Here is a 25,032-nt window from a genome sequence, read left to right on the forward strand (position 1 = left end):
GGATTTCATCATGAAGCTTCCCAGGACCGCACGTGGAGTGGATTCGATTTGGCTCATCGTGGATCGGTTGACCAAGAGTGTTCATTTTATTCCGATATAGGAGGGTATATCGGCTGAGAAGCTAGCCGATATCTATGTACGCGAGGTGGTGACACGTCATGGAGTGCTAGTTTCGGTTGTGTCAGACCGAGACGTCCATTTCACTTTCAGATTTTGGAAGCAGTTTCATGACGAGATGTGCACTCGTGTTCGCTTTAGTACCAATTTTCACTCTCAGACGGATAGGCAGAGTAAGAGGACGATTCAGACTCTAGAGGATATACTATGTGCGTGTGTATTAGATTTTGGAGGGAGTTGGGATACATATCTTCTGTTAGCGAAATTTTTGTATAACAACAGCTACCACACTAGCATAGATCGACCTCCCTTCGAGATGCTCTACGGGAGGAAATGTAGGACCCCAATCTGTTGGGGAAAGGTCGGTCAGAGAGTCATGGGGAGTACTAAGGTGGTACTCAAGACCACAGAGAAGATCCAACAGTACCGTAGCAGGCTCCAGACTACTTAGAGTCGGCAGAAAAGCTATGCCGACAAGCGCCGTTCAGACCTAGAGTTTCAGGTGAGGGATATGTCCCTCCTGAAGGTGTCACCTTTGAAAGGTGTCATCCGGTTCAGGAAGCGGGGCAAGCTGGGCCCCGGGTACATCGGTCCGTTCAGGGTTTTGTCTCGGGTGAGCCGGGTTGTTTATCATTTGGATCTTCCAGTAGAGCTCAGCCAAATCCACAATACTTTTCATGTCTTTGAGCTGTGGAAGTGCTTAGTGGACGATTCCGCAGTTATGCCTTTAAAGGATATTCAGGTGGATGACTGCTTGAACTACATTGAGAGACCGGTGGTGGTTTTAGACCGGAAGACGAAAACCTTAAGGAACAAGGTTGTGCAGTTAGTGATGGTGTAGTGGATGCACTGCAAAGGGGTCAGAGTGGGCTTGGGATCCAGCAGAGGAATTAAGATAACATTACCCATATTCGAGGTAGCAGACTTCGATGACGAAGTCTGAGACAAGTGGGGGAGAGTTGTAACGCCTAGTTCCAGGTACATATTTAATTTAGTAATTATTCAATTTATAAGAGCAACTCGATGAGTTGGAAGACCCAAACTCGTCGAGTAGAGACCATATGGTCTGCGTAATTTAAGTAACCTACTCGAAGAGTTGAGAGGCCTCAACTCGACGAGTAGGCTGGCAGAGGTGAAACCCTAATTTTCAGGGTTTGCAACCTATTTAAGCATCTTAAACCCTCCATATTGGCCTCATTTCTAGCCTCCGAGTCCCAAACCTTAAATCCAGAAACCCTAATGCTATTGTGATTATTTATGATCCATTCTAAGTGTTTTAGTGGGTGCTTTGAAGCCATTGGAAGAAGGAAAAGCTTGAGGACACAAGAAGAATTGTAGATCCAGAATCCTAGCTTCATTCTCCATATTTTTCTGGTATTAAGTTTGAACCTTTCCTTGTGGTTGTTTAGATCTTCTTTTGGGGCTACTTTGAGTGGTTTTGATCCAAGTTTCATTATCCTTGGGAGTTGGACGTCCCAAATGAGTTTATACTTCAGATATGAGGTCTAGAAGGATTTCCATGGCATAAAGGTGCCAACTTTATGGCCGTGGAAGTCCCATGCAATCTCCAGACCATCATTTTGGTCCTTTGATGATTTTAGGCTATGCATATGGATAAATTTTAAGGCTTTACGTGATCATGTAGTCCCTAGAGTCCATATCTATGATTTCATCTATTGTGTAGTTTTGGTTGTCCTCAGATCAAGACTTTGGCCTTTAGGGTTAGGTTTGAGCTTAAACCCCTTTTAGGAAGAGTATTAGTGGGTAAAGGTGGAAACTTTACCCTCATAGGGTCATTTCCAGTTTAGATATAGAGTATAGGGTGTGGGTTTGAAGAATAAGGGCTTAATGCATTAAGATGGGTTAACAAACTGAAGAACTCAACGATTTTATAGAGGAACTCGACGAGTTGGTTCGAAATATCCCGATTCTGTAATAGGGAAGAACTCAACGAGTTGGAACACGAAATCACGACTCTGTGATGTATAACAACTCGCCGAGTTGGAGGATAACTCGACGAGTTGAGTCAACCCGGAGCGTTGACTTTAACTTTGACTTGACTAAGACTTTGACCATAATTATCCCTAAGGGGTTATGAGCATGAGATGGTATCTAAGGGGATTGTTTTGGTTCAGGGAGCGAGTAGAGCTGATCCCGGGCAGAGACATTTTAGTTATCATTTGATATTTGAGGTGATTTTCCTCATGTATGAACGGGTCGAAGGCACCAATGTCGGCCTGTATATGTATGCTAGTATGTCCGGACCAAGGTCCGATGCCGGGCAGTGCCCAATGTAGGTTTATATGTTTACGAATTCCGATCCGATGTCGGGCAGTGCCCGAGGAATGTTTATATGCTTCCGGATTTCGTTCCGATGTCGGACGGGGCCGAGGAATGTTTATATGATTATGTTATGTGATTATTTATGTGTATTTGTTGATGTGTTTATATTTATACCGAGCTTTGCTCAATGCTAGGCGGGGCCCGATGCCGGACATTGTCTGATGCTGGGCAGGGCCCGATGAAGCGGGCAAGGCCCATGATATGTTATTATGTATGGTATGTGGTAGTTTGGGGAGACTCACTAAACTTCGTGCTTACAGTTTTCAGTTTTGGTTTAAGGTACTTCTGGTAGCAAGGGGAAGAGCTCGAGATGACCACATTGCACACACCACGATGTTTAGCCTGGGGTGTTTTACTCTGATATTTTGACATATGTTTTTGGGTGTGATGTTTTGAGATACTATGGTTTACACTTTGGATGAGATGATTTGATACGATTATGGATCTACTAACAGAAATTCAATGCGTAATCTCAACATTCAATAACAATGGTTTATTTAATAATTTAAAACGAAAATTTTTTGTCATGATTTTTGGGATGTTAAACACGCTCCATCAAAAACAATAATTTTCGAGTTGTAGCATCATTTAAACTTTATAGTCGCAGATTAGTGTGCTGGTTAACCATGCACGCTCCACTAATGACTCATAAGAAACGATGTCTATTTTCATGGATTAACATATTTTTCATATTTTTCCTAAAGTAACTATAGTGAAATTTGTAAAAGAAGGTTCTAGTACTTTATAGATTATACTTTTAATCTGATTATGTCCTATTGAATCCATTCAACTAACGACCATCTACCACACAAAAGAGCGGTGGGTGAAAATAACACTCATTCAACAATCATTTTATAAGTTGTTTCCTTATACCTTCTTTATAGCATAGCTTCGTGAGTAAGGTTTACTAGCGATTCGAATGACTTTATCTTATACATATAGTAATTAACGTTTATATATATATATATATATATATATATATATATATATATATATATATATATATATCAGGTGTATTTTAAAACTTTTCAAAATACAAGGTTAAATATTAATTATATGAATTAATCATATAATTAATTAATCAATTTAAAACTAATATTATTTTAATATTAGTCTTTTAATTAATAAAATAATTAAATATTATTAAAACAGTAATAAGGATAATTCATAAATACAAGATTAAGATTATAGATTACTAGGTTCAATTTTCAGATTTTACACAATTAAAATAATATTAACCTAACAAATTATCCTAATCAATTTGAATTAAGCAAGAAAAAATTCTCTAAATAAAAGCTCCCCATGATATTGCAGAGAGCTGCCCACGTCGTGGTAGAAGAAAAATCGCGGATCAGAAGATCTCCACGACGTGGTAGAGAACTGCCTACGTTGTGGAGCTGCGACAAAATGACGATTCTATCAAACTCCAATCGGTTTTGTTCAAGTTCAACTAATGTTAAATTAATGTTACATACACCTAGTCTCTGATACCATTGATGAGTTTTATTGGTAACAAAATTATGTGCTTGCATAATTTCACTTAACACTTAAGGACACATATAACCTAAAGGAGTTATGTCATACACTTTGAATGCAACATACTATGAACAACAAAATTTTAGATGAACCCTAATATAATCCAAATATAATACAAGAATTAGGGTTACACACCTTTAGATTTATTATAGCAAATAAATCTTATTCCTTTCCTTGTCTGTCTTCAGAAAGCAAGCGTCAAAAGTATGATGCATCTGATGGCTCACAACCAAAACCCTAGAAACCATAGAATGAAAAGGAGAGTGAGGATGGGGATATAAATTTTGTTCCTAAGCTTTTAGGTAAAGGTATGAATGAAAATTGATACCCAATGGGTCATATTTATAATTTAGGTAACTTGCAGGTAAACTAGATTTGAATTAATTAAATAATGGATTTAATCCCAATTCAAATCATATCTATATTAGCATCTAAGAGGCTTATGGAAACCCTAGAAGAACTCCCCAAACCATCCATCATTGGATGGTTCTAGAATCACCTCTTTTGTTCAAATATTGAACAATTACAATTCACCGCTTGCACCTTTAATTAATTCCAATTAATCCCAAAATAATTTCTGATTAATTCCAACTAATATTTAATTAATTCTAATTGATTTCTTATTAATTTATTAATCATATAAATTAACAGATCAATTATTTAACTATTGATCTCATATTAATTTATTGACCACAAAACAAATTAATAGATCAATTATGTATTTCTAATTAATATATTAATCACATAATATATCAACAAATCATTTCTCTCTTTCTCTCTCTCCTAATATTATTTCTAGCTATTTCTTGTTAAGAGGGCAACCTAAAAAGGACTTTGCTTCCATTTACAAGTTTATACAAATTTAGTTATGAGTTTATACACTATAATCCAAAACAAATGAGCACGAAATCACCACTATATTAAGAAAATTAGGAGGGGCGCGTCGCGCCCTTCCACATGTTGCAAATCAGGTGTATTTCGTGGGGAGGAAGGGTTGTTTAAGATGATGACACATGTCGCCCTCTGGTGGTGTCACGTGTCAGCCTCAAGTTGGCCTGAATTTAATATTTTTCTATTTGTATACGGACTCCATTTTCAATGATTTTTTTTATCAACGCATAGCTATCAACGAGTATTACAACTTTCATTTAGACTTTGTTAGATAATTTTTAATTTATTTTTTGTTTTACGGTCCGATAATGCTTAGACCGTAAATAACGTTGCGAAATTCACAACTTCTTCATACGAACTTTGTATTCAACGCTATTTATATCGTCGTCTTAATAGTGAAGAGTACTATAACTTTTATTTAGATGTTTTTGTCTAACAATCAACTGAGTTTTATTTTGATTTCTGTGTCGCACACTATTGTACTATGTCGTACTCGAAATTTTGAAAAATCACAACTTCTTTATACGAAGTCAGATTTTGACGTTCTTTATATTACATTGTCATATCAGTTTGCACGTGAAACTTAGATAAATCATAACTTTCTCATACGAAGTCTGATTTGGGCGTCCTTTATATCCACAAGATCATCATAACGACTACGAAAACTTTCATTAAGATTATTTATCCTAAATAACATTTTATTTTTAATGTTATTTTATCGCTTAATGATAAATTTTATATTAAGGTTTTCTACGAATATTATATAATCTTAATATTTGTCCACTTCATGTGTATACGATAATTATTTATTGGCTCGAACACATTTGAAGAATAATTGCCTAATCAAGGATTTAATTGTTCGTTAAAATGTATAATTATTATTATTATACTCTAAACGTCTAGTCTGAAATTGCGGGTGTTACAATTACCTCCCATAATCATGCACAAACAAAACAACTCTGAATAATGTTTCTTCAAGTCGCATCTCGATCCCCTAGTAAGGAGTTGCCTCAGTACTTGTTTCCATACAATATTATCTCAATCAATCTCATCATGTTATACACAAAATAACATTTTAGGTGTCTTTATAACAGCTTCATAGCCTACTGGCCTAATTCCATAACATTAACTCTATTTTTTAAGGTTTCGTTTAAGCGATCTTTTATTGATTTCTTCACATAACCATTTCTCCTTATCCAACAATGAGGAAGTTTACGAACTTAATTGTTCCATGCCCTTTTTGGTTCCGACTTTGTTGGACTCCAACATTTTTCACATTATTTCCAACATAAATATTTTTAAAAAGATCAGAAAATAGTCTTAGATAAAAAAATCTTTATTTATAAAATCGGACCATCAACAATATTAAATAGTCTCCATAACAATTTCAAATTTAATAATAAAGCAAACATTTATTATAAAAAGTATCATCTCTTTCTCCCCATATTTACTATATCTATTTTTCAGTAAATACCTGAAATTAATAATAAAAAAAACTAATTAAATATATACACAATTAAAAAACATTACATATTAAATCCAAATAACATTTCATTATTTTTTTTTGGAAACGGCAAAAGAATTAAATGGAAGCCTACTCGCAATATTTCAATGAGCACCCCGGGTTTGTACTCCTCTACATGATAAACCCAGCCCCCATAGAGATTTCTAGGGAAAATTTTCTAATATGTAACACCATAAGAGGTAGTTTAAGGGAATAGAACTCCCAACCTCACAACCCACATGAGTATAAAACCTGATGCATCAACCCAAGCTCGACATCACTTGCAAATAACATTTTATTAATATAAAACATTACAAGGGTGAATTGAAATTAATTTCATTTTGCTAAAATAAATAACAAGACAAATAATAAAAATTACATACAATCTCTCATTGATAAGATAATTTTTAGCAATTTTTCCATGCCTTCGAGAAAAATCTTTGTTATAAAGGTTTCTACCTTAAATGTGATTTTCCTCAATTATCTCGGCTCCTCATTTGAATAAGTATTCCTGTTTACTACGAAACAACAACTAGTTTGATTTAGTATTCCGTCTATTTTGGAGAAATTAGTCTTCAGTTTTCTAGAATTTTTCAGTTGTAATATTAGGGCTATGTAATTCACCATCGATGGAATATAGAGATTTGGGTCTCAAAGTTACAGGTCTGATCTTGTTTCTTATGGTTCGTACTTGAGTACCACTGAGTTTTGTTTCTTAACAGTCATATATGATAAAAACGTACAAATAAACATTTAACTTTACTAGGCGTGTACCCGCGCAAAACGGCGACAGAGATAATTTTCTTTTGGCATATAAAAGTCAGCGGATAATTTGTTTTGGAAACCTTTCAATGTAATAACACATGACATATTATACAATATAAATCACAAACACTTCTTTTACACCTTATGTGATGTATGGACTTCATCACCTTTGAATATTTTGTTAGCTTTCACTAATATTTTTATATTGTCATGTGAGATCCCTCTAGACAATGCAACAAAAAATTGGTCATGTAAAAATACTGGTTCTGAAAGATAAATACCTACATTTGAATTTGTTTCTCTCTAATATTTGTTGATTTTCATCGCAATTTGAAATGCAGAGGCGATGATTAGTTTTCATTTCGACAATTTGAAGATTGAGTTTCTTTCAACAAGAGTGTTTTTGGTTTAATACATTAAATATGTTTTTTGTTATAAAGAAATACGTTTTTTGTAAAAAAAAATAATAAAATATAATTTCGTAAAGTGACCTTGTTACGAAAATATTAACAAAAAACAAACAAATGATTTCTTTAAACTATCTCTTGTGGTGCCATATATGGAGAATTTTTCCTTGAAAATTCCTATGGGGGCTGAATTTGCCCAGCCAAGAAGCTCGAATCTGGGGTGCTCGTTGAAATATTACGAGTAGGCTTCCACTTAATTCGTTTACCGTTTCCAAAAAAATATTTTAAGATTTAACAAAATTAAATAACGGTAAAATGAATTTATACATTTTTTTAATGAATTGAAGTTGTACATGAGGTTTCCTCTTGATTTATCTTGGTTTATATATATAAAGAAATTAAACCAAACTTAAACATTTGGTTTTTTTAAAACCAAATAAATCACGGTGGGATTTTAGATATCAATTTTTATTAATTTAGTTACATCTCTATTTATTGTTAGGCCTGACAATGGAGCGGGTTTTGACTATGATCCGATCCAAACCGTTAACAATTAAATGAGTTTGGAGCATAGTTTTTGATCCGTTTACCCGTTAACGATCCGTACCCGCTAACCCTTTTATTAAAAGGGTCGGGTATGGATCAGCACCGATCCGTTCCGTTTATAACCCGCCCCATATAAATTTTAGAAATATAAATTTATATTTTATATTGCCTAAAGTTTACATTAAATTCCAATAAGAAATCCAAAGAGAAAAGGCCAAAGACTAAATTATTTTTACATAGGAGTCAATGACTCAACTTCTAGACTTCCAGTCTTCTACTCTTCTCCCAAGATTCATGATTTCATTTCATTTATATTTCATCATGTAATCATCAATTTCATTTATAAATCAATAAGGTTATTCATTCAACCGGAAGAAAGTTTGTAATTTCTATTCTCTATCAATGCAATCGACGGTCAAAAACCAATCGGAAGTAACTAAAATAATGATTTTAATTCTAATAGAAAGTCCTCGAGTACATAATTTGTTTTCTAAATCAAAACTTGGTTTTATTTAATAAATGGGATTTTATGATTTAAGTAAAATGTGTTTTATTATTAAAAAAATCTACGGGTTACGGAACGGGTTTGGATATCTGTTGATTCGGTGGATAAGGGTATGTGTTTGATTATTCAAAACCCTGTGGGTTACGGAGCGGGTTTAGATCGGATTTTGAAATTTGTTAAAAGTGTTTGGATCAATGTCGATTCGTTCCAAACCCGCCCTATTGCCAGGTCTATTTATTGTATCTATATTTTGATATTTTAGGTAAAAACAAAAGTTTACGGTTTATTTATCTATATAAAATGATAATGTATTAAACAATCATTATTTGGATTTCATCTAAGTCTAAGATATTACTTAAAATTAAAAAGAAAATTGGATTTTTAATACAATATACCTAAAATGAAAATATGTGTATTGAATTATAATCATAAATTGATTGTGCATAATGTAATTGGTATGGTACCTCTTAAATTTTAAAAAATATCTAAAATACTTTATATAATAGTAAAGATTTTGCATTTTCATATGCAATCCTATGTACCATAAATAATGTAAAAAAAAGATTTATCTTATCAACATCTAAAATCAAGTTTATAATTTCCATACTAATTATCGATTAATAGATTATCTTTCGTACACCTCAAGAATATGCTCAAAAACATCCGATAACAAAAGAAAGACAATTGGATAACGATTATTATAAATTAAACGTGATTAACTCTAAGCTAATTAACATGAGAAAGAGATTAATGTTATATATATGATGGTCCCATTTTGATCAAAAATAAAGTCTCATTGTCTTAGTCTATAAATACACGTCATTTAATTGTAGTGTATACACATTATGACAAAACTAAAATAATTTCGATTGAGATGTAGAGGGAATAAAAAATACAGTACTAAAGAAGACGTGATCCAAACGAAGTTGTGAAAGGAGTCCACATCCACAATTCATTAAAGACGACCTGCAACCCGAACATGCATAATTATAACCGTGGCCATTATTATATATCTATCGCTTATTAATAAAATACAGAAAACCACCGACGAGAAGAAAATTGTGTCCTTCGTTTATATATGAAAAAAGTTTCAATAATTAATTCGTATCATTATTCATTATTCACCAAGTAGATTTGAACAACGTGATCTGCAAAAATATTATGAGAAAATTTTAATAAAATAAATAAGTCTAAATCATGTTTTTACAGTTTTATATAATTAAGACTAGCATGTATGGAAACATTAGTTGGTAACCGGAACTTGTATTTTTCATCTATACAGAAGGAGAAGCAGCTGTTAACTTTAAATTAATGTGTAAAACTAATTAAAAATTAAAAGTTAAAAAACTCCAAAAAATTAAGAGAGAGAGAGAGAGAGAGAGAGAGAGAGAGAGAGAGAGAGAGAGAGAGAGAGAGAGAGATTATACTAAAATAAAAAATATAAGAATTTGAACATAGAAGCAACAGGAGATACTAAGATATGATAATTTGATATAATTTGTCATCACCAACGTTATCACAAAGATGGAGTAGAAAAAAATCCGTGAGACTCAAGATAGATAGCGTCTTCCGTTGATATTATTCGTATATGTAAGCACACACGATATACTCATACGTAGGCGCTATCCCTCCTGAGCTTTACAGATTATTTCCTGCTATTTGATCACATGACACTCGGCTTCTATATCTACTCTCACATTGTCATTCACACTCTCTTATGAGAGTATACATGTTTCCCTGTATACACATTCATATATATATATATATATATATATATATATATATATATATATATATATATATATATATGTGTGTGTGTGTGTGTAAACATGTATGTGTATATGCTGTTATATATAGAGAGTGTTGATGGTGGTTGGGAGAAAGGCGAGAGGGGTAATGTCATATACTCATATTTATAGGGGGTTGGGGGTGTGGGGCATATGGGGTCTATTGGCTTGGCTATATAATTTGGTAATGGGAATGAATAGAATGGTCCATTTAGACCAAATAGCGTGTGAGTTTCTTTGGTGGAAGGCCGGACTCATGTATTCCATTTGTTGAATTTATTAATATCATTATTTTGGTTTCTTATACTGTCAATGTTATACATAAAATTATGAAAAAAATTTATCTTTTTTTTATATAACTTTATTTGTCATTGGAGGTAGCATTATTCTTTAACAATGGGTTGCACGGCCGATTAAGGACATTGTGGTTTGTGGTGACCCTTTGGCGACATACAGTGGCGAATTGATTCTTTACCTATTAGATTTGGTGGTTTGAGTTTATACTCGGCAGTAGATGCTACCTCATATGCTTTTGTTATCTCAATGGTCCACTCTTGGGTATTGCAAGACCACATGTTACGGGATAGCGACATATATGGTATGAATTCTGATTATGATTGTGTCTTGGCTTCTCTTCCTAACAAGCTTTCGGATATTGACCTTAGCAGTTATACTACTAAAGACACCCTTACATTCCATAATACATTGACGAGTGCCATTTTTCGTAAAATTGTCGAAGATATGGAAGTGCATATTGACATGACGGCTCAGCAGAAAACGATTTTCCAGTGCTTACGTGCACCACCTGCTCAAGATTTTCTTCTAGCTATACATATAGATTGGCTTGGCCAACATATGTCTCCTGTGGAGTATCCTACTATCCTCAAATATCGACTCATGATCCCAATATTCTCAGCTGACAATATATGTCTGGTGTGTCGCAAGACATGTTTGGACTCTTTTTGAGAGCATTCAGTTCACTGTGAATTTCTTAACTAACCCATCAGAATGGAGGCCAACCCTTAGACTGACCGACGTTCTAATTTTTGGATGGGTGGGAGGGAAACATACATGTGTGGACCTTATAGAGGTATCCATTCTTGTGGACTTTAAGGCTGGGGAATTCATGGCCGGACGGGCTGCTTTAAAAGTTGTTACATGCAAAGTTACCAAACATGAGAAATCATGTATGGAAAATCAACATGTGCTCATACCATTTGCATTTGATACGTTTGGTTTCCTCGTGCCAGATGTAGTGGAGCTTCTTAATACAGTATAACGGGTCATGCATAACAATGTTATATCTCCTAAATCTGTGGATGTAGTCTTCAAAAGAATTAGTTTTACCATACAAAAAAGGCTTAGCGGCACGACTTGTTGCCCGTTTGCCATCTCACCCATTGTATGATGATAACTAATATATATTATTACTAAAAAAAATCTAATGGTAAGGTTAATCCCAAAAGTGACCAAAGATGGGAGACCAGTAATCCCATTTTATCATGTTTATCACAATATCATGTATTTTATAAAACGTGATATGACGTTTCATGAACATATAAGGAATAGTTTCCATTATATAATATTCGTTGTTTTATAACAAATTTTGGAGAACTATTTGTGAAACTCTTCGTAATTATCTTGTGCACAATCTCTGGAAAATGATTTGCATAACGAAATAACTTCAAAACAACTTACTATGACTTAAGTGCTATTATTTAACCGATTAAGTTACTTGTTTGACTGCTTTATGATGATAGCTATATTTCTTAAAACTTTGAACCTATTCCGTAAAATATCTAATTTTGTATGTTTTTCAAGTTATCACAACTACAAAGTGATTCATACAGTCTAATTATAGGGAACTTACATCGTAGGTGTTACATTGGTATTTAGACTCTTAGGAGTGGGCATGGTATCAACTGTGGTATGCCACGAAGACTGCAACCCACACCATTGCAGGTGTGCAGCCTAGGCTGAGCTCGGCTTCCCCATTCCACACATTCTCTCTCTTCCTTTCACCCTCTCATCTTTAAACCTTTATGACCCTTTTTTTACATTGTAAATAATACCTTCAACCATCTAACTTTACCACACTTAAAAATACTTTTTCTATCTCTCTACAATACTAATTCCATATCTCTAGAATTCAAAACTATGTCTTCTTCAAACACTCAAAACAACCAAAAAAACATCCACAAGAAACACCCCAAATTTTCATTTGATCGATAAATCTACTCATCACTCGTCTACCATTATGGTAGTATGCTACCATATTATCCACAATCATATCCACAACAACATCCACAACCATATTATACATAACCATATTCACAACCAAAACCAAAACTTTAATCGAAAAAGAATTTAATCCCTTTGATTTTGTGTTTCATAGTTAACACAAATTTGTTCATCAAATCAAGTCGAAACAAAATCCGAACCCGATTCGCTCGAAAAACTCAACCAAATGAGATACCTAAATGAAAAAGGGAAGTCGTCGAATAAACCTTGAGAACCAGTAGAAATGATGACATTGGCACATGCATGGGTCGGTATATCTGAGGATGTGAAAGTGCGCAACGACAAAAAACATGATCATTTTTAGGTGAGTTCTTAAATGTTTCCACAAAAGAAATAAAGCAAAAAGAATATCATACGAACGACCAAGTGTACTCCAAATGGGGGAAGACAAACAAGAAAGTCATATTGTATAATGAATTGTATAACAACATGAAATGTCAATGACAAAGCAGAAAAAATGATGACATTATTTTCAAGACAACACTAAGTGTGTGTTGAAAGAAAACAAGAAGTCATTAACATTTATTGAATTTTGAAATGCTATCAAAGATAACAAAAAATGAAAATAAGTAAAAACATTCAAACAACATGCTAGTGGTGGTTTAAAACCGTAAAAACATATAAATCCGACTACACAACATCAAATGCTCATGTTGGAATCAACCTCAACGATGATGATACCATTCAGATTACAGCACCTTCCTGCCCAGATGGGAAGGGATGGAGTAAAACACAAAGAGAAACGTAAATCTAAAGATTCGAATGAGTTGAAAGTGATGGGAACAGAGATCAAGGGTCCAAATGCATGATTAGACAAATTTTTAGATTTCTCTATAGAAAAAAAGTTTTGAAAACAAAAAGCTAATGACATGAAAATCTTAATGCAAGACAAAACTCACTACACCACAAATGAGCATAAATTCGCTTTGGAGTTAATAGATAAAGTTAGGAAAATACATATATATATATATATATATATATATATATATATATATATATATATATACACACACCCCTTAAAATGCATTTATCTATTTTAGGAAAGTAGTACAAATGTTGAAGCATCAATTATAATTATTCAATGCACAAATATCTTTAAATATCTCATACATTTGATTCAGCCCTATTATATCTCACTCTTATCCCTATATATCTCATCTCAAACTAAACAAATGCCAAACGAACTGGTCAAAGTTGAATCTGTCACCTTATCTTCAACCGATTGAATCGGTCAACACTAAATACACTTTATACAGAACCCCCTCTCATTTTGATCACAAGCGTACCCAAGAAATCGTTCACCACCACCATCAGATCATTCACCACTTCCCTCAACATCGCTTGTTGCTGCCGGAAAAAAAAAAGCCAAATCAGGTTTGCATCTTTTTGTGCTTCCAATAACCAAATCACCACCACCATGTTTTTGGAGTTAATACACAAAGCACAAACCATTTTTTTTTGAAAATCTCGCATATTCCCGCACACTCCCTCTAACCCGTCATTTGCATTCGTTTCTCTCTCTCTCTCTCTCTCTCTCTCTCTCTCTCTCTCTCTCCTTCTCTCTCTCTCTCACGTATTCTTATCATATTTTCTCTCCACAAAACCTACATCTAACACAAATCCAACGAATCCAACTCTGTTTTTTTTATCTTCCTTATAGCCGATGTTGCGTTTTGGAATATTTGAAGGTAGATCCATCAAAGACAGGTACATTTTCTTTAGTATATTGTGATTTAGGGTTTTGTTTTGTTATGATTTTTTATTAAACCTAAAAAAGTGTAGGTGGATTGATGTGATGATCAGATATGAGTTTGGGATTTTGAAAAGGGTATTGACTGAAAAAATAAAGGGAGATCGTCATTCATTAATGGTGATTCCAAAGTTTCTAGGGATTTTATTGTAGGTGGTTTCCACCACCAGATCATCTTCTTAATACCCAACTTGAGAATCAAAGGCATGTAAGTTCATTTCAGTACAATCGTCTTCCCCTTTGTCTTCTTTCCTATAATAGTCATCCTACTCTGCATCTCCATTTCATTACCATAGATCTAAAAGTTGAATAACTATTATACCACCGCCACCACCAGTCCGTCTCTGTCACTTTCTCACCATCTTGTAGGTATGTAAAATCATACACACACACACACATATATATATATATATATATATATACCCTCCTCATTCATTACCATTTACAACTTCTTTGCCTCCTTCAACCATAACCCGTCTGTCACCCTTAATGCCTCATCTCTCTCATTTGTCTCCATATGATACACCACTGTAACTCAAAAGACAACCTCATAAAAATAAAATTCATTTTTTCGGGTATTCTCATGAAGTTAGTTAGTTTTTCAAGTTCTTTATTAATCTTTTTTTATTTCAAGCATTTTGAATCATGAGGCAAATAAGGAGATATCAGAAAAGAAATCTGATATGATTATATTTTAACAAGAAGAAATTAGTTAAAAAGGGGCTAATTACGTTATGTAGGCTTTAGGAACTGGCATGGTTACTCAAGACACATATTTCTTTCATGTGACTGCTCTGAAACTGTTGGTGGATTACCAGGTTTGCTTATAATCTTGAATTTATCTCTTTATTTCAAGGTTTGCTTATATATTGTTGAAAAAAGGTAAATAATTTTGAGTCTTATAAAAAATTATTTTGCAGGTCTACTTCTGAGTACTGGAATTAGTTGGAATTGGCTAAGATTAGTTTACTGCTGATGAAACCAATGGATTGTTGCAAGTGTTTGTTATCTGCATGATTTTTTTAATAAAGATGATCGGTTGAATGCATTATCAAAGTCAAATAGCTATGACAAGTCTCTCAAATGCCAACACCATAGTATTGTTATGCATCATTTTTGTGTCAGTCTAAATGTTATCAAAGTCAAATAAAGATTCACATGAATGCGAAATAGTCGTCCATTTCCATCTTGGTTGAGAAGTCCCAAAAATTAGACACAAAAATTTCATTTTTAAATTAATAAAACCAGTATTCTAAAACATTGTCATACAAATCCAGATAAACAAATGTATCAATCCCCAAAATACCACATACCAGACATAATAAACACATAATAGGCCCCGCCCGGCATCGATCCCCGTTCGGTATACAAATTGGGGCCCCAACATACATATAACATATATCAAATAAACACATACACATGCAATAATCACAAAGATACATAGCATACAAATGGTTATCGTGCCCCACTTGGTAGATATACAAAATACATAACACAAGCAATAGTCAAGCGTACATCTAGCTCCTTACATAGCATAATCATGGGCCAACATTGGTGCCTTCGACCTGCTAAACACAATGAGGAAACTCACCTCACACTGATAATCCCTGGCTACTGATCCGAAAAATCCCTGACCTATGAATATCAAATAATACCCAACTAACATTTGGATTCCAATCTATGACTATCAATCCATACTTAGGGTAAAAGACCATTTTAACCCTTACCTAGTTTGGTCCAAGACTAAGGCCCAAAACCAAGTAATCATCCAAGGCCCATACATGGCCCAACTTTCCAAATTGGGGCCAAAACCTTACATGGGCCTTACCCCTAGGCCCACCAATTTTCCTAGTCCAAAACACTTTTATTCAGGTGACTTAATAAAACCCCGAGCATCTAAGCCCAAAATAATGGCCCAAACGCGAAGCTCAAAACATGAAGCCCATCAGACTGAGTACGTGGGGCGTACTCATCACATACGTGTAGCGTACTCGCTTGAGGGGTTGTACGCTAAGCATACCTGCTTGTACACCCAACGTACTCACTCATTAATCCAAAACTCAATTTTTACCCTTAATCGATTAAGACATTGCTCCAAAATGTAAATCAAACTTCCCTAAGTCAGATTATCACGTAAAGTTGCTAACTTTATGTTCATGCATGGATAAATAAAGCTCTTAAGCTTAAAAAGGACTTAATTGATGACTTAATGCATGCATGAGACCCAATACCCCATAAAATTGGCACCTTTATGCTTAAGGGACTCCTAATAAGCTCAGATCTAAAGGAATAAGTCCTTCAAACGTCTTAACTCGATCATCAATCAACCCAAAAAGGGACCAAAAGCATAACAAATCAAGCCATAAAGAGATCTAAGCATTTACAAGCCAAGGTATGAACTTGATACCTCCAAAGTCTTGCAAAAAGGGTGATGATTCTTGTGATATCCCCAATTTCACGACCACAAATGACCGATTTGTTTATGCTTTATTTGAACATCAGAGTATACTTTTAAAAGAAAGTGTTGCGGATTTTTTTTGCCAAAAATATGATAAAGATTTTATCAAATCATTTCCGAAGAAATGTATTTCATTATATTAAAAACCTCGGGATGTCATTGTCAATACATATCAAAAGCATAAAGTGAAACAACATAGGCCTTACAACATTTATTTATTTCTACTGGCCTATAATCCATAATCCCTCATCCGATCATCTCAACTATGCTCTTGTGCCACTACCTGTAATACAATAAACTGAGTGGGTTAGGCTTGGGAGCCTGGTGAACACATAGGGGTTTCACCCCATAATAATTATGTTTATTAGTTTCATCACATCAATCAACCCGATTACCTATTCCTGTTATCCTCACTTTCTGTCCCTACAACATCTAATTCAAGGGACCTAGCCTAAGGATTTTCATCGGGATGGACATTAATGCTAAGGGGGTTCCTCATCAATAAATGTCTGTAAGGAAAACATAAGGGGGTGGAGGACACAGGTGAACACATCATGCACAAACACCTACAGGTTGTGAGCCTGCTAGCGTTCCTCTGGACTATCTAGAATAGTTTGTGGTCTTCATATATACTCCGCTAGATGACTGGATCATCTTAAAAATAGATGGCTCTCATCATTTTATTTCATCACACATCAACTGTTTCATCTACTCATGTTCTGCCCAACATATTCGTAGATAAAGAATACATATACAATTTAAATCATTTAAAACATGTATAAATCATTCATCCAACACAAATATCAGGAACACGGATAATATGCACACATAGCACGTAATTTGTTTTAAAGACTTCATATCTATGTGTAAGATGAAAGTAAATATTAACTCACTTGTTAAAGTGGTGATTTTGACTTGGACATTGCTTTGCTTCTTAACAATATAATTTCCTTCGATGAAACATAGTAATATCACTACTAGATTTTAGTCTAATATCTATCATGAGTAATTACGAGCGTTATCATTTTATAAGTGTTAAAAAATAATTTTCAACCAATATGTACAGATAGGGGCCATACATGAAACATCGGAGGGCAGGACCATTTTGGCATTACAGCACTTCTAAAATCCAACAACTCTATGCGGCCCTTCAAACCAGACTCCCCGTACCGCGAGTAGTTAAAAAATATTATAAAAACACCTTTTAATATGATATTTTATAACATATAAGTTTATAATAACGATAATAAATTTAAACCTAAGCTATACTTAAAGTACGGTAAGCATAGCTCACTTACCGGAAGGTTGGCTGAAAATCGGGCTCTGCGAGGGCGAAACTTTCCGAGCCGAAAAGTTCTTTTTCTCGGAGCCTTCGGGCGCTTTGGTGCTTTCCTCAAACACTAGGGAGGTTACTAGGGCTTTAGGAAGGCTAGAAAGAGAGTAGAGAGATAAAGAAGTGGTTTAAGGTGTGAAGAATGAGGCTGCCCTCGCACCTCTAATTATAGCCTCTAGTCCTCGATTACGCAGTGCATACCTGCGGAGGCATGCTGGGTGTTCCTCGGTACGTAGGGTGTAACGCCCCTGTTTCAAATAAAGTCCTAAATCGAGGTCGTGGCCCTAAGAGCGGTCATCATAAGGATTATGTCCTTTAAAAATGTAAGATTTAGGCCCATTTGGATGTGGGTAATGTAGGTATGTGACCCAATAGCTCGATTTGCACTTTGGGGTCAAGGGTAAAATGGGAATGTAGTGTTTCAGACTTCTTTTATGAATTTTGGATTTTAGTTCAGTTGGGTTTCAGGTTAAATAAAGTTTATAGAAGTGTGGGGCTTCTCGTTACCTTTCTATGGATATAAGGATCGTCGGAATCGGATTTATAACGAAGAAGTTATGGCCTTCGGTAGTTTCGTGGTTTTCAGGCTTAGCCGAGTACACGGGGCGTACTAGTGAAGAAGGCAGTACGTTGGGCGTACCTTGGAGTACGATGGGCGTACTGACCAGGATGGTCGTGAATGTTCTTCGGAGTACGCTGGGCGTACGCCAATTAGATCAAAACCCTATTTTATGGTATTGGACCCTATTTAAACACCTTATCTCATAACCTAACCCTAATATCTTCAGCCTCCACCGCTCTAAACCCTAGAAATCATCCTTAATCATCCATGGTGACATTTTGGAGCTCATGGAGTCCATTTTTGGAGTATTTGGTCCATTTCCAATAAGGTGGAGTTGATGCAAAGATGGGGGATCAAGGAGAAGCTTATGGATCTGGCTTCTGTGACTCATTTTCAGCTTAATGAATGTATAAATCTTTGAACTTGATCATTCATCTCTTAGATCTATCATTTATGGGTTTTGGTCCCTTTTGGGTCCAAAGGATGAATCTTTATGGTTCAAATCCGATTCTTAGGCTTAGGGTTGGCACCCTTGGTGCTATTTGAGTCCCTAAGGCAGAAAGTTGCCATCATGGAAGTCTAAATGGATTCATGCGAGAGTTATGGCCATTTTCTTGGAAGTAGATTGCTATACTTTTAGTATTGACTTCAGGTGGGCCATATAAGTCACCAAGTCAATGACTTTATGGATTAAGACATTAAGTAGAACCCAGATCTGTAATTTGGTCCCTTGGTTTGAAGCATTAAGTGCTTAATAGCATAAAGGACTTAACAGAGGAGTACGATGGGCGTACAAGCTGGTACGCGCAGCGTACAAGTCATGAACATAGTATGCGCTGTGTACAGCTGAGTACGCCTTGGGTACTCAGTCAGAATGGGTTTTGCTTATTTGACTTCGGTGTAGGCCAACTGTTGGGCTTGTTTATCTTGGGCCCGTTGGGTCATCTGGTTGTGGGTTGTTAATGATGTGGGAAAATGTAACGTCCGTAGATCAGGGCTAGTCAATTTAGAGACGATAAGCGTCAAAAATGACTTTTTTATAGAAGATTATTTATAATGAATAATCTTAACTAAGTTTTAGTATAGGTTACAAGGATTCCGTACATATTAAGAATGCTGAAATCCGAGTTATAACGAAGAAGTTATGACATGTCGAAGTTTCGTGACAGAACCGGCATGACACAGTGCGACGTAAATTGTGAATTTACATTAGAGCGATATTTAGCCTTAGCGATCTAAAAGAAAGTTGTAGAATACATTAAACCAAGAGCGTGCATAAAAAGAACGTCCAAATCTGACTTCGTATGAAGAAGTTTTGATTTTCCGATTCTTAGGCTTAGGGTTGCCACCCTTGGTGCTATTTGAGTCCCTAAGGTAGAAAGTTGCCATCTTGGAAGTCTAAATGGATTCATGCAAGAGTTATGGCCATTTTCATTGAAGTAGATTGCTATACTTTGAGTATTGGGTTCAGGTGGGCCATATTAGTCACCAAGTCAGTGACTTTATGGATTAAGACGTTAAGTGGAACCCAGATCTGTAATTTGGTCCCTTGGTTTGAAGCATTAAGTGCTTAATAGCAAAAAGGACTTAATAGAGGAGTACGATGGGCGTACAGCTGGTACGCGCAGCGTACAAGCCATGAACCTAGTACGCGCTGCATACAACTGAGTACGCCTTGGGTATTCAGTCAGAATGGGTTTTGCTTATTTGACTTCGGTGTAGGCCAACTGTTGGGCTTTTTTATCTTGGGCCCGTTGGGTCATCTGGTTGTGGGATGTTAATGATGTGGGAAAATGTAATGCCCGTAGATCAGGGCTAGTCAATTTAGAGACGATAAGCGTCAAAAATGACTTTTTGATAGAATATTTTTATAATGAATAATCTTAACTAAGTTTTAGTATAGGTTACAAGGATTCCGCACATATAAAGAACGCTGAAATCCGAGTTATAACGAAGAAGTTATGACCTGTCGAAGTTTCGTGACAGAACCGGGACGACACAGCGCGACGTAAATAGTGAATTTATGTTAGAGCGATATTTAGCCTTAGCGATCTAAACGAAAGTCGTAGAATACATTAAACCGAGAGCGTGCATAAAAAGAACGTCCAAATCTGACTTCGTATGAAAAAGTTATGATTTTCCGAAGTTTTAGCTTAACGGTATGCAGCTCGAATACTCGATTTGAGATCGAGCGGTTTTTAGCCGAAACAATATATATGAGAATCTATGATCTCGTCGATAGTAGTCCAACGGTAAAAAGACAGACGAAAACGGACGTCGGATGAAGAAGTTATGAATTTATAACGGAGTTTTCTTGTCCCGGCTTACTAAAAATAAATAATAAAAATAAATCAAAATTAGCCGACGGAGTCTAAACGAAAGTTGTAGAGCGTATTCTCACCTACGCGTGGATATAAAGAACGTCGAAAAACGGAGTTCGTATGAGGGAGATATAAATTTTTGAAATTTATTAAATAATTAAAATATTAAATTTAATTATAAAATCCGATATTATCCAAAGGGGGGGGGGGTCACGGGGCTTATCCGGGTTACGCCCAGCGTACCTGGATTTACGCCTAGCATAAATCGAGAATCCAACCCCTATAAAAGGAAGTCGAGGCTGCCGAGTTCTTTGCTCATTTTCTCTTCTTTTTCTCTCGTTTTTGCATCGTTTTGCGTGCAAGAAATATCCTGAAGCCCCTGTATTGATCCCGAGAGTCGAAGCAAGTCCCGAAGCCCCGAAGATCCCGATAAGTAAAGTTTCTGAGCCGAAGCTCTGCCCGCGAGAAGCCAATTTTTGTGTAGATCTTCCAGATCTACCGAAGAATACTACTTCTACAAGCCGTAGTGTTGTCCGATCATCTTCTGATCAAGTGAGTGTGTGGTTACTTTCTTCTAACACATAAATATGAAGTATTTGCTATGAAATACATGCTATGTCCTTATATACTGTTGTTTATTTGAGATAAGTGTGGAATGGATGTTTTATATGGTTTTTAAATGAGTTAAACTGTATATGTATTTTATATCTACTAATATGTTGGGTAGAACATGGGTAGATGAGATAGTTGGTATGTGATACAATGATGAGGTAAATGATGAGGTATGTAAGATGATTAAGAATAATATTGGTAGATGCACCAAATAGAGAATGTCATAATACTAGCAGATGCGCTTATAGGATAATCTTGGCAGATGCGCTTATAGGATAATGTCGGCAGATGAGCCTAAAAGAGAATGTCATAAACCTAGCAACCGCACCTCATAGTGTATGACGTAATCATGACAGAGGCGCTTAAAGGATGATGTTGGTAGATGCGCCTTATGTAGCAATGGATTTTGTGCCAATTCCTTAGGTCAATCCTCAGGAATGAATGAATGAAGGATAGTTGAATTCTTAGGGTAAAACCTTGAGAAATAAAAAAGATAATGGGGATGGGTAATTGGGTTGATTGTTTGATGGTTGAATATAATAATTATATTATTGTGGGTCGAAAACCCTATATGCTCACCAGGCTCCCAAGCCTGACCCTCTCAGTTTTCTTTGTATCACAGGTATTAATACGAAGACATATTTCACTGAGAGATTAAAGGAGATTTAAATCATTAGTGTAAATAATTGTAAGTTCTGTTTATGCTTATGTGTCTGTATCGGAACATGACGTCCCGAGATTTTGTTATATAATGAAAATTCATTTCTTAAAGAAATGCTTTGATAAATTCTTATCATCTTTTGTTTTGGGAACAAATTCCGCAACCGTTTTCTTTAAACGATTACTCTGATTTTAAAAACAAAGCATAAACAAATCGGTCTTTTCTGGCCGTGAAATTGGGGATGTCACAGAAAAGGCCACGAAAGGATCTGGTCCCAATTTAGAAACTTGGGCCATGGTTTGGGCCACGAGTGTTTTTTTAGCGTTTTGGGCTTAAGTGTTTGGATTATTATTGGACCATCGGGATGCTAGGTGGATTGGACTGAAAAGAAGGATTTGGGCCTCATTGCAAGACCCACGTAGAGGTTTGGGTCGAATTTGGAAAATTAGGCCATTGATGGAATTTATGGACATTATAGTGTTGGGCTTTTGTTGATTTGGGCCTTGGTCTTGGGATCATACTAGGTCACAGGTAGAATGGTCATTTTACACCCATGCATGGATTAAGGATTATAGTATGGAACCTAATTGCTAATTGGGTATATTAATCGGTATTGATAGCTCAGGAAGTGGTCAGAGCATCAACTAAGGATTTCTTTCAGGAAGCTTCTGCATTCGAGGTGAGTTTTCCGCACTATACTCAAGGGTCTAAGGCTCCAAGGCCGGCCCTTTTTGGATTGTCATCCTGATGTGTTATATGCTTGGGTGTTGTATGATCCTTAAGATCAGTATCCTGGTATATAGGATGGTATGTGTTGTATGATCCGTTAGATCAGTATCCTGGTATATAGGATGGTATGTGTTGTATGATCCGTTAGATCAGTATCATGGTATATAGGATGGTATGTGTTGTATGATCCATTAGATCAATATCCGGGTATATAGGATGGTATGTGTTTTATGATCAGTTAGATTAGTATCCTGGTATATAGGATGGTATATGTTGATATGATCCGTTGGATCAGCATCCTGGTAGATAGGATGGTATGTGTTGTTATGATCCGTTAGATCAGTATCATGGTAGATAGGATGGTATGTGATGTTATGATCCGTTAGATCAGTATCCTAGTAGGTAGGATGTTATGTGCAGTTATGATACGTTAGATCAATTTGTTAGTCTATAGACTATTATTTGGTTATCTGTTATATGTGCACATGTTTGTTTGGTAGTTGAGGCTTATCTGCTTTGTGTGAATGCCAATAGACCTAAGCATTCCAACTTGTTGGTTGTGGGCCGTGAGTATTCCATCCCGAGGATGATTGTGATGGGTTTTAGCCATATGAACATTCCTATGTGCACATGCAAACCCTAATGCTTGGATCTAGGTTTCTCTAATTAAACATGCATTGAATCCAAGACTTCTAATGACTAATAGAGTATAATAACATAAGAAATCAGAATTAGAAGTTTACCTTGAATCACTTGCTTGATCTTCTTGTCCTTGGAGCTTTAGAGTCACAATTGTCACTCCTCTAATGGCTTACAAACACCAACGAGCAAGAGGATGATTTGAGAGAGAAAGAGAGAAGAAGGGATCAAAATCGGCCAGGGTTTCTTTCTAAAGCACAAGTGCCGATTTCCTTAACCCTTGGGGTCTATTTATACTTGTAAGGCTCCTAGGGTTTCACCCTTAAACCCTAATTGGATAACTTAGGCCCTAAGCAATCCAATACCCTAATTGATAAGCCTTTGAACGAATTCTAAGCCTATCCTAAGCCCTAGAAATCGTCCACCATTATCCATAAGGGATTTATAGCCCAAAGTACAACTATCATACAATTGACAATTTATACCCCTTTATTCAATTAATCTCTTTAAGTCACCAAATTAATTCCTAATTAATTTATGACTTATATTAATCAAATAATAATATTATTATTCCTTATATTATTCTCATAATATATTAATAATATTTATTCTCTCATAATAAATCATCCTGTCAAGTTGCTATGGTGAAGGCAACCCAAAAGGACCATGCACAACCGGGTCAAATACTTGCCTAATATAGTTGCAGCCTTAGACACTATTCCAACAGTCTCTCACTTGGATAAGTCTAGTAACTATATACACAAGTATTATCCGATTAGCAATCGTAGCTCTCAAAGACGCTGTCAAACTCTGATCTAATCAATCTTGTCCTTCAGATAAGGGATCGTACAGTCCTCTGTTTAGATATCATGCTGACAATTCTATGGAACAATTTGTCTAGCATTTGGTTTCTCGATCTCCGATTTATTTGACATAGAACTTAATCGAACACATCAATTCGGTTCTGACCGGGCCCGACACATAAGTCAAATCAAATCACCGAGCGGCCGAGATATCGCCTTTACCCTCTTAGGATAAAAGTAACAGATAAACTTCGACTTATATGCATTTACTTATTCATTAATCAACTATACACAACAATGCGTTTTATAACATCAAGTTACTGATGCGGTTTCGCATTATCAATGTACAACCAATTAACAAATAACAAACCATATATCTAGGTTTTAAGACTATATGATATTATCGTCTTGCGATTACCCTTTTTATCACATTCCATAAGGTGATTCCAGCAAGCGCGGGTT

General features: G+C 35.5%; 1 long non-coding RNA gene across 2 annotated transcripts; it reads left to right on the forward strand.

The window, feature by feature from the left end:
- Window positions 1-13,861: 13,861 nt before the first annotated feature.
- LOC145076614 (uncharacterized) lies at window positions 13,862-15,500 on the forward strand. Of its 2 annotated transcripts, XR_013692722.1 has the most exons (5): window positions 13,866-14,076; window positions 14,363-14,409; window positions 14,485-14,660; window positions 15,193-15,270; window positions 15,373-15,500. It is a non-coding gene; the product is annotated as an uncharacterized LOC145076614 (long non-coding RNA). The 2 variants fall into 2 exon arrangements; XR_013692721.1 differs by having other exon boundaries at window positions 13,862-14,076; window positions 14,485-15,270.
- The last annotated feature ends 9,532 nt before the right edge of the window (window positions 15,501-25,032 follow it).

This window comes from Lactuca serriola, chromosome 9, assembly GCF_051521515.1.
Source record: "Lactuca serriola cultivar US96UC23 chromosome 9, Lser_US96UC23_V15, whole genome shotgun sequence".
Lineage (NCBI taxonomy): Eukaryota > Viridiplantae > Streptophyta > Magnoliopsida > Asterales > Asteraceae > Lactuca > Lactuca serriola.